This window comes from Tachypleus tridentatus, chromosome 13 (assembly GCF_004210375.1).
Source record: "Tachypleus tridentatus isolate NWPU-2018 chromosome 13, ASM421037v1, whole genome shotgun sequence".
NCBI lineage: Eukaryota > Metazoa > Arthropoda > Merostomata > Xiphosura > Limulidae > Tachypleus > Tachypleus tridentatus.
The window spans coordinates 7,112,957-7,125,085 of record NC_134837.1 but is presented as its reverse complement, the minus strand read 5'-3'; the positions used below and the strand labels follow the sequence as shown (position 1 = coordinate 7,125,085).

Genomic DNA, 12,129 nt, shown 5'->3' with positions numbered 1-12,129 from the left:
TATTAAACATTCTTTTTTAACTTTAATTCGAGTAGTCACTAATAACTATATTGAATATTGTTTGTTTTTAACTTTAATTAGAGTCGTCACTAATAATTATATTCAACATTGTTTGTTTTTAAATTTAATTAGAGTCGTCACTAATAACTATATTCAACATTGTTTGTTTTTTAACTTTAATTAGAGTCGTCACTAATAACTATATTGAACATTGTATTTTAACTTTAATTCGAGTAGTCAAAAATAACTATATTGAATATTGTTTGTTTTTAACTTTAATTAGAGTCGTCACTAATAACTATATTGAACATTCTTTGTTTTTAAACTTTAGTTAGAGTCGTCACTAATAACTATATTTAACATTGTTTGTTTTAACTTTAATTAGAGTCGTCACTAATAACCATATTCAACATTGTTTGTTTTAAATTTAATTAGAGTCGTCACTAATAACCATATTCAACATTGTTTTTAACTTTAATTCGAGTAGTCACAAATAATTATATTGAATATTGTTTGTTTTTAACTTTAATTAGAGTCGTCACTTATAACTATATTGAACATTGTTTTTAACTTTAATTAGAGTCGTCACTTATAACTATATTGAACATTGTTTTTACCTTTAGTTAGAATCGTCACTAATAACTATATTGAACAATTTTTTTAACTTTAATTAGAGTCGTCACTAATAACTAAATTGAACATTGTTTGTTTTAACTTTAATTCGAGTCGTCACTAATAACTACATTGAACATTTTTCTAACTTTAATTCGAGTAGTCACTAATAACTATATTAAACATTTTTCTAACTTTAATTAGAGTCGTCACTAATAACTATATTGAACGTTGTTTCTTTTTAACTTTAATTAGAGTCGTCACTAATAACTATATTGAACATTGTTTTTAACTTTAATTAGAGTCGTCACTAATAACTGTATTGAACATTGTTTGTTTTTCAACTTTAATTCGAGTATTCACTAATAACTATATTGAACATTGTTTGTTTTTTAACTTTAAGTCGAGTAGTCACTAATAACTATATTCAATATTGTTTGTTTTTAACTTTAGTTCGAGTAATCACTAATAACTATATTCAATATTGTTTGTTTTTAACTTTAGAGTCGTCACTAATAACTATATTAAACATTGTTTTTAACTTTAATTAGAGTCGTCATTAATAACTATATTGAACATTGTTTGTTTTTAACTTTAATTAGAGTAGTCACTAACAACTATATTGAACATTAATTGTTTTATCTTTAATTAAAGTCGTCACTAATAACTATATTAAACATCGTTTTTAACTTTAATTGGAGTAGTCATTAATAACTATATTGAACATTGTTTGTTTTTAACTTTAATTAGAGTAGTCACTAACAACTATATTGAACATTGTTTGTTTTTAACTTTAATTCGAGTCGTCAGTAACAACTATATTGAACATTGTTTCTTTTTAACTTTAATTCGAGTCGTCACTGATAACTATATTGAACATTGTTGGTTTACAACTTTAATTAGAGTCATCACTAATAACTATATTGAACATTGTTTGTTTTATAACTTTAATTCGAGTAGTCACTAATAACTATATTGAACATTGTTTGTTTTTTAACTTTAATTAGAGTATTCACTAATAACTATATTCAACAATGTTTGCTTTTAACGTTAGAGTCGTTACTAATAACTATATTGAATATTGTTTGTTTTTAACTTTAATTAGAGTCGTCACTAATAACTATATTGAATATTGTTTGCTTTTAACTTTAATTAGAGTCGTCACTAATAACTATATTAAACATTGTTTTTAACTATAGTTAGAGTAGTCACTAATAACTATATTGAATATTGTTTGCTTTTAACTATAATTAGAGTCGTCACTAATAACTATATTAAACATTGTTTTTAACTTTAATTAGAGTCGTCACTAATAACTATATTGAACATTTTATGTTTTTAACTTTAATTAGAGTCGTCACTAATAACTATATTGAACATTGTTTGTTTTCAACTTTAATTAGAGTCGTCACTAATAACTATATTGAACAATGTTTTAACTTTAATTAGAGTCGTCACTAATAACTATTGAACATTGTTTGTTTTTAACTTTATTTAGAGTTGTCACTAATAACTATATTAAACATTTTTTTAACTATAGTTAGAGTAGTCACTAATAACTATATTGAACATTGTTTGTTTTTAACTTTAATTAGAGTCGTCACTAATAACTATATTGAACAATGTTTTAACTTTAATTAGAGTCGTCGCTAATAACTATTGAACATTGTTTGTTTTTAACTTTATTTAGAGTTGTCACTAATAACTATATTAAACATTGTTTGTTTTTTAACTTTATTTAGAGTCGTCACTTATAACTATATTGAACATTGTTTATAACTTTAATTAGAGTCGTCACTAATAACTATATTGAACATTGTTTTTAACTTTAATTAGAGTCGTCACTAATAACAATATTGAACATTGTTTTTAACTTTAATTAGAGTCGTCACTAATAACTATATTGAATATTGTTTGTTTTTAACTTTAGTTATTGTCGTCACTATTAACTATATTGAACATTGTTTGTTTTTAACTTTAGTTAGAGTCGTCACTAATAACTATATTAATCATTGTTTGTTTTTAACTTTAGTTAGAGTCGTCACTGATAACTATATTGAACATTGTTTGTCTTTAACTTAATTAGAGTAGTTACTAATAACTATATTGAACATTGTTTGTTACTTTCCCGCAAAGCTATATGAGGGCTATCTGCGCTAGCCGTCCCTAATTTTGCAAAGTAACACTAGAGAGAAAGCAAGTAGTCATCACCACCCACATCAAACTCTTGGGCTATTCTTTTTTCAATGAACAATGGGATTGACCGTCACATTATAACTGAAAGTATATTGAACATAAGAAACTTTTATGGATAATGATAAAGTGTATATATTCGTACATATATAAATCCAATCTTCAGTAATATAATAAGGGAAATCACGTAAACGCTAGAACGTGCAGTAAATCTGATTGGCCATCATGACATTCACCATATATAGAGTTTATTTTATTACAGTGACACAAATAACAATGAAAAAAAGCAAGTGATATTTTGCTATAGATGTCGATACTTCTCACCTGCTGTATTAATTTATCAAGTAAAATAAATGGGCTTAAATACTTTATTGCGCTAACGAACTATTTTTCTTTAGTTTAGATTCGTTATAAGGTACTGACGTCATAGGAGTTATTGTCGCATTTGTTTCCAAGGCAGAAATCGGACCTTTTTATATCGTGTCATTGATAAAATAACAACACAATAGTTTAATATGGAAGTAACGATTCTTTCTTTCAACATCCACATTCACTTAACCTCCTTTCATTGTTTCATAAGGCAGTCTGAAGCGGCTCCTAGCGGCTAACAGTCATACTATTATGCAGTCATACAATACCACTAAAATGGCTATTTGTTCAAAACTCTCAGAAAACGTAAACTCGTGTAAAAACTTTAGCATTGCATTGTTTTTGTAATATGATTAATGCTTTATCAGAAACGGCTTTATACGAAACCGAAACTTCGTCTTAACAGCGATCAAAAGAAAGAAAGGTTCTTTACAAAAGAATATACTGTTTACGTCAGATTTGAAAAACACAAAAAAATGAAATTTATTTAAAACTTTAGAATGTAAATGTCAGAAACAACACGTAAATAACAGTGATGTGTAAATAACAATGTGTAAGTTAACAGTGATGTGTAAATAACAAATTCGTTCATTTGCATTTTATTTTTTGTCGAATAATAAGATGCCAAAATAAATACGTCTATAAGTAAATCAACAACAATCAAAGATATAGACAAATTCACGAGTATGTTTAGTGAAACAGCAGGAAAAGTGTGTTTTAACCCACGGTCTGGGTCGAAATGCTGTAATGATAAAAACAAGATTCGCCTAGTAGCTGCTTTCACTTCTGTATCAGTCTATCACAAAAAAAAAGTGTTTTTATAAACCGTTACGACTTCTCTTTACACAGCAAAATTTGTACACATCAAACAGTTACGCTACATGGCCAAAATTATGTGGACACCCCTTCTAATTAGTAAGTTCTACTATTTCAGCCACACCCATTGCTAACAGGTGCATAAAATCAAGCATGCCAACTCCGTAGACAAACATTGGCAGCTCAGCGATTTTCAACGTGGCACTCTCATGGGATGCCACCTTTACAACAAGTCAGTTCGTCAAATTTCTGCCATGCTGGAGCTGCCACGATTAACTGTAAGCGTTGTTATTGTGAAGTTAAAACGTTTAGGAGGAATAACAACTCAGCCACGAAGCAGTAGGCCACACAAGCTCACAGAACGAGACCGCCGAATGCTGAAGCGCGTAAAAATCATCTGTCTACAGTTACAACACTCAGTACCGAGTTTCAAACCGCTTCTGGAAGCAACGTTAGCACAAGAACTGTTCGTCGGGAGCTTCACAAAAGGGGTTTCCATGACCGAGTTGCTGCACACAAGCCTAAGATCACCATGCACAATGCCAAGTGTCGGCTGGAGTGATGTAAAGCACACTGCCATTGGACTCTGAAGCAGTGGAAACGCATTCTATGGAGTGCTGAGCCACGCCTCACTGTCTGGCAATCTGACGGACGAATCTGGGTTTGGTAGATGCCAGGAGAACGCTACCTGCTTGAATGCATAGTGCCAACTGTAAAGTTTTGTGAGGAGGAATAATGGTGTGGGGCTGTAAATTAAAGATGGCGGACAGCAGTGATGGAAGTTAGAATAGAAGTTGGTACCAAAATAGTTTTGTAACTAATTACTCACATGGGGTGTAACTAGCATGATCGTACTGAGGACCTGAAAGATTATAAGTGCTCCTCACTTTTCAGTCATGAGTGAATTATAAACGTGACACTTAAATCCATTATTTGGTCAAATATTTGGTCGCCCAGAAAGCAGCCTTCGAAACACTAAACAATAAGTCTTAGATTACACACTACATTGGATGTAATCCACCACAGTATCCCAACATATAAAACTGATTGTACTTACAAGAAATAAACTAATTTCAGTGACCATAGAAACCATGTTAAAGTTCTGTACTTCAGTTAAAATACACAATGTTAAAAACCTCTTTTGATGTTCGAAAACTTAAACAGACATTTCCTATGTTCAGAAACAAAATATCGGTTTTCTTTTCGTTTTTTAACATACTGTCCATATAGGGTTAAGGTGACTGAGGTGACTGTTAAGGTGACTGTTTTATTAAAATACTTGTACATAGTAGAAAGTTTATATTTTTCATCTGTAATTTCCGAAAATGGCATTCATTTGTTGTAGTTTTATGGTAAGTTTAATCACAATCATGAATTTAGATACTGTAAGAATTACTTCTAACAGACAAAAGCAACCAGCATGAGATAAAATACAAATAATTTTGTAAACGCAACAACAAACACTGCATAATAATCACAAAACAAGGGGTATAACATGAAGAAATCGTCACCAACCATTTTGCAAATTTGGATGACCTTGCTCATGTGAAATAAAATTTATTATTTACTTTTTATGAACTGAGTACCAAACAAACTCAGTGACGTCATTAGTAAACTTACAATAGATTTTCGTTTTTTTCTTAATCAGTGATGAAGAGAAAACCCTCAGTTGCACAACCCCATTTCAAGCATGTGGTCAGCTATCGGTCAGTTACCTCTTCCTTTCTTTGTGAACCTGACAAACCAGCTGTTTTTACATGTTTGTTTTTTGTTTTTCTTGTTGTCTTTCTGTCACTGTTTTTCGATTTATTAATTGTTGTTGGTTTGTGGAATTCTCAAACAAATAAACAAGAAACGCGAAACATGCTGATTTTACAATATTTCATAAGTTAGAAATACTGCAGATAACAACAGTTTTACATCGTTTCAAACAAATATACAGTTTTTACTTAGTTTGCTTCTGCAGTGGCTTATCCATAAGTCTGGGGCTTGTAATACTAAACATTGTGTTTCCATACCAGCAGTGGGTAAAGTACACGTGGCGCATTGTGTGGTTTTGTTTGACGTTAAATAAACATTTGTACAAAAAATACGTTAAATACATTTGTTTTCCGTAATCACCAGTTTTTATAAAATGTGTGTGGGTAATGTATATTAAAAATACATTTGTTTTGCCTAATCACCAGTTTTTATAAAATGTGTGTGGGTAATGTATATTAAAAATACATTTGTTTTCCTAATCACCAGTTTTATACAATGTGTGTGGGTAATGTATATTAAAATACATTTGTTTTGCGTAATCACCAGTTTTTATAAAATGTGTGTGGGTAATGTATATTAAAAATACATTTGTTTTGCCTAATCACCAGTTTTTATACAATGTGTGTGGGTAATGTATATTAAAAATACATTTGTTTTGCGTAATCACCAGTTTTTATAAAATGTGTGTGGGTAATGTATATTAAAAATACATTTGTTTTCCGTAACCACCAGTTTTTTATAAAATGTGTGTGGGTAATGTATATTAAAATACATTTGTTTTCCGTAATCACCAGTTTTTATAAAATGTGTGTGGGTAATGTATATTAAAAATACATTTGTTTTCCGTAATCACCAGTTTTTATAAAATGTGTGTGGGTAATGTATATTAAAAATACATTTGTTTTCCGTAATCACCAGTTTTTATAAAATGTGTGTGGGTAATGTATATTAAAAATACATTTGTTTTCCGTAATCACCAGTTTTATAAAATGTGTGTGGGTAATGTATATTAAAAATACATTTGTTTTCCGTAATCACCAGATTTTATAAAATGTGTGTGGGTAATGTATATTAAAAATACATTTGTTTTCCGTAATCACCAGATTTTATAAAATGTGTGTGGGTAATGTATATTAAAAATACATTTGTTTTCCGTAATAACCAGTTTTTATAAAATGTGTGTGGGTAATGTATATTAAAAACTATGTTAAAGTGAATCGTCAATCTTTTACCTGTCAACGTGTTCCGTTGTTAGTATTTGGTGTTAGCAACATGTCGGATATTTTCGAACAAAACCGTACTGTTTATATAATGTCAGTTAAATCAGTCCAGTTTTCATATATCTAAAAATAAATATAAATAGCGAGCAGGTGGTTCATTATAAATGAGAGTTGAGAACAAAGTAAAAGCTGAAAAGTTGAATAAATTTATCAGAGAGCAGCTGAACCAAAAATAGATCCAAGTGATATCAATCACTTAAATAACACACAACACACCAGAGAACTTTGGTGTTTTCTATGTTATTTAGGGTTCTATAGCAGGTCAACTCTTTACTTTCTAAATACTAATTATTAATTTCTACAACAACTTAATTCACTGATCTGATTGTTATAAAAATATTCACCATTAAAACAAGAAGAGATAACATTTACATACTTGGTAATGGAAATTTCAAGGTACACATTTATAAATATGTTTAGAAAGGCAATACTCGCGTAAATAGTAATTGTAAGAAAGTAATACAGTTTAACGTAAAACATGAAAGTATAATTACATCGGTGATGAACCTTGTTTCAGTGTACCAACCTAACTCACAACAGTCAATCATAGAAATATATACACTATCATGTCACTGTGTAAACTATAGATCACCAAAGTTATTCATCTCACTACCGTGTGGTTTAAACTATAGATCACCAAAGTTAGTTCATCTCACTATCATGTAGTTTAAAACTATAGATGACCAAAGTTAGTTTATCTCATTCTTATCCAGCTAATGAGTTCTAAACGGACAACCGCATCCCACTTAATCCAGCCGACGAGTTCTAAACGGACAACCGCATCCCACTTAATCCAGTCGACGAGTTCTAAGTGAACAACGGCGTCCCACTTAATCCAGCCCACGAGTTCTAAGTGGACAACGGCGTCCCACTAAATCCAACCGACGAGTTCTAAGTGGACAACGGCGTCCCACTAAATCCAACCGACGAGTTCTAAGTGGACAACCGCGTCCCACTTAATCCAACCGACGAGTTCTAAGTGGACAACCGCGTCCCACTTAATCCAACCGACGAGTTCTAAGTGAACAACCGCGTCCCACTTAATCCAGCACACAAGTTCTATGTGAACAACCGCGTCCCACTTAATTCAGCCCACAAGTTCTAAGTGAGCAACCGCGTCCCACTTAATCCAGCCCACGAGTTCTAAGTGAACAACCGCGTCCCACTTAATCCTGCCGACGAGTTCTAAGTGGACAACGGCGTCCCACTTAATCCAGCCGACGAGTTCTAAGTGAACAACCGCGTCCCACTTAATCCAGCCGACGAGTTCTAAGTGGACAACGGCGTCCCACTTAATCCAGCCGACGAGTTCTAAGTGGACAACGGCGTCCCACTTAATCCAGCCGACGAGTTCTAAGTGATCAACCGCATCCCACTTAATCCAGCACACAAGTTCTAAGTGAACAACCGCGTCCCACTTAATCCAGCACACAAGTTCTAAGTGAACAACCGCGTCCCACTTAATCCAGCCTACAAGCAAGAAGGTAAACTTTAGTTCACGAATCACTTGATTAACAACAACTCTCTGTTTGACTGTGAGTTATGGTTAATAAATGTGATGCATGTTCCACTCTCATCTCCTTAATATGGACGAGCCCACAATATTTGATAAATTGAACTATATACAGCGCTATGACTAACTTATATTAACAGAAGTGTTTACATTAAAATATAACGTTATCACATTATAATATTCCATCTGTAGTTAGTACCTATCGTGTACCATCTGTCTTAAGTTAGTTGTACAGCAACGGAAACAAAGGGTTCAAAATAGATATTGAACCATAGCAACATCGTGGAAAGAAAGTTTGTAAGTGGCTGTATACAGAATAGTGGTCGGGTTCATCTTGGCTGATCTGTAATTCTCATTGGTGAAAATATGAGAGTATGGGCGGGATTTCAAACAAATCACTCTAAATTTAATTTACATGACACACAATACGTCCAATAGAACAACTTTACTGGCAGTTTAAAATAGTAATGTGTAAATAATATGACATTCAATAACCACCTATGACTGTTCTGAAACGGTTATGTTATTCAAATGTATACGTAACTTGTAGGATCAACACATAGCCGTTCCGTGACTCTTTTATAGGATCAACACACGGCCATTCCGTGACTCTTTTATAGGATCAACACACGGCCATTCCGTGACTCTTTTATAGGATCATCACACGGCCATTCCGTGACTCTTTTATAGGATCATCACACGGCCATTCCCTGACTCTTTTATAGGATCATCACACGGCCATTCCCTGACTCTTTTATAGGATCATCACACGTCCATTCCCTAACTCTTTTACAGGATCATCACACGGCCATTCCGTGACTCTTTTATAGGATCATCACACGGCCATTCTGTGACTCTTTTATAGGATCAACACACGGCCATTCCGTGACTCTTTTATAGGATCAACACATAGCCGTTCCGTGACTCTTTTATAGGATCATCATATAGACATTCCGTGACTCTTTTATAGGATCATCACATAGCCATTCTGTGACTCTTTTATAGGATCAACACATAGCCGTTCCGTGACTTTTTTATAGGATCAACGCATAGCCGTTCCGTGACTTTTTTTATAGGATCAACACATAGCCGTTCCGTGACTTTTTTATAGTATCAACACATAGCCGTTCCGTGACTTTTTTATAGGATAATCATATAGACATTCCGTGACTGTTTTCTATTGGTTTTGAAAATGAAAAGAGGTAACTTAACTCTATGTACGCATTATCCATCTTTAAAAATGCGCATTGTCCTATCTTAAGTTTCTGAGCATCCCAGGAGCACGTGACATGACCTCCCTAGCATGGAATACACGGAACTTAAGAGGATTTGAACGCAAAAGCTACAGAATGATAGATTGATAGTGTAAGTATGTAAAAGATGGTAGGATAGACTGATAGTATACGTGTGTAAAAGATGGTAGGATAGATTGATAGTATACGTGTGTAAAAGATGGTAGGATAGATTGATAGTATACGTGTGTAAAAGATGGTAGGATAGATTGATAGTATACGTGTGTAAAAGCAAATCGAAACATCAACTGCTGTATTATTTGAAGAGGCGGCTAAAATAAATTATTGAAAACGTGCACGTATAAGAGTCGCGTGCGACCTCTTGTGTATGGAACTATTGAATCCTCTTTTTAATAATTTCTATAACTTTATTACATCTAATTGGTGGCATGTAAACTGTGTGTAATGTGTCTCTGTACTTGCGGGTTCTTTGGAAGGACTGGATCATGTAAACCATAGGAACCAATGACGTCTTTTTAATTAACGTCGCCACTACGACCTACATTTATTCAGATGTATATTTGTGAATTTCTTTGTTCGTGAAAGCCTACAGCCCCAGGCAGGTGCACTTATCCACGTGGTTCTACCACTGAAGGAGAGTAAAACACCCGAAATAAGACTCAACCATGGTGGGGGTTCTAGAGGGGAATTATTGAATGTGACGTCAGAGATTGTGATCTCAATTTTAAATAACGAGGGTTTCATTTACTAATCACAAGTACTGATCGTCCTCTCTCACGGGGTTTATTTTCGAATTCATATCTCTTGTGAATCACTTACGCCCCATATTTTGCACCAGTCTTAATAATTGGTTATAAGATTTGTGGAGTAATAAATATTACTTTCCTGTATGTTACGAGATTTTGGTAAATATAAAGGTTATTCTAATTTTAAAACCCAACGGACAGAGAAGGCGTTTGTGTGTGTCATAACACTATATCGTTACCTTAGTGATTTTTAAACAGTTTCTTAGAACTGAAAAAAAATAACAGCTAAGCCCAACCAAACGACGAAATACAATGAGGAAATGGGAATATAGACGATGTTAAATACTGTGAATACTTCAGAACTGCAGAAAATTAGGATGTCTTCACTTCAGAATAACGTTTATCGCAGATAGTACTCGTGTAGCTTTGCGCGAAATTAAAAACAAAGCAACCACTACTTTGGTTTCTACTTCTAAAGATGCTTCAGTAACAAAAGATTATTTATCTCTGCTGTTAGGTTTATGTGTTTATCTCTCATGTACAACGTTGTTCATTTCTTAGATTTGTTGTCAGAAATACACACATGAAAATATTGATAAAAGACAAAAGTCGTTTCGTTGAGCGATGGTGAACACGTGGTTTGTTTCCAAATGTGACGGTTCTGATCCTACTTCACTATCATGGATGCGTAAATAACACAATAATTATTAATTACAATTATTGTTAATAGGTGATTTAATTCGGTACTATTAAACAATAAAGAATCAACAATCATTCAATACATTTCTGTCACTGGTTAATCATCTATGATCATAACAGATTAAAGTTTGTGGTAATAGCACCCAATAAGCATGTGGACATGCCATCTATCAAGCAAGATCCAAAACTCCAATTTTAATGAAGTTAACAACCATGGAAAATGAAAACGTGTGTGCGTTTGTATATATATATATATATATCGACAGTAAAAAGCGTACCTGTAAAACTATAAGTTACTTTCACCAAAGGATGTGAAGCTAAATAAACACCTGCAGGAAGATGAAGGAAGACGTGTGCATACATCACATTGTGTGTATACAAAACACCTGCAGAAAGATAAAGGAAGACACGTGCACACCTCACATTGTGTGTATACAAAACACCTGCAGAAAGATAAAGGAAGACACGTGCACACCTTACATTGTGTGTATACAAAACACCTGCAAGAAGATAAAGGAAGACACGTGCACACCTCACATTGTGTGTATACAAAACACCTGCAGGAAGATAAAGGAAGACACGTGCACACCTCACATTGTGTGTATACAAAACACCTGCAGGAAGATAAAGGAAGACACGTGCACACCTCACATTGTGTGTATACAAAACACCTGCAGGAAGATAAAGGAAGACACGTGCACACCTCACATTGTGTGTATACAAAACACCTGCAGGAAGATAAAGGAAGACACGTGCACACCTCACATTGTGTGTATACAAAACACCTACAGGAAGATGTCGCTATGTCACAGGAAGATCCTCATAGTTTTTCAAAGCTTATTGTACAATACATGTTTCATCGTCTCTCTGAAACTCCCAAAGTCTTA

At 33.2% G+C, this 12,129-nt stretch overlaps 1 protein-coding gene across 1 annotated transcript in view; it reads right to left on the bottom strand.

Moving 5' to 3' along the window:
- The window catches only part of LOC143240408 (uncharacterized), a 264,684-nt gene that overhangs the window by 69,410 nt on the left and 183,145 nt on the right, over positions 1-12,129 (bottom strand). The gene's annotated exons all lie outside the window — the stretch shown is intronic.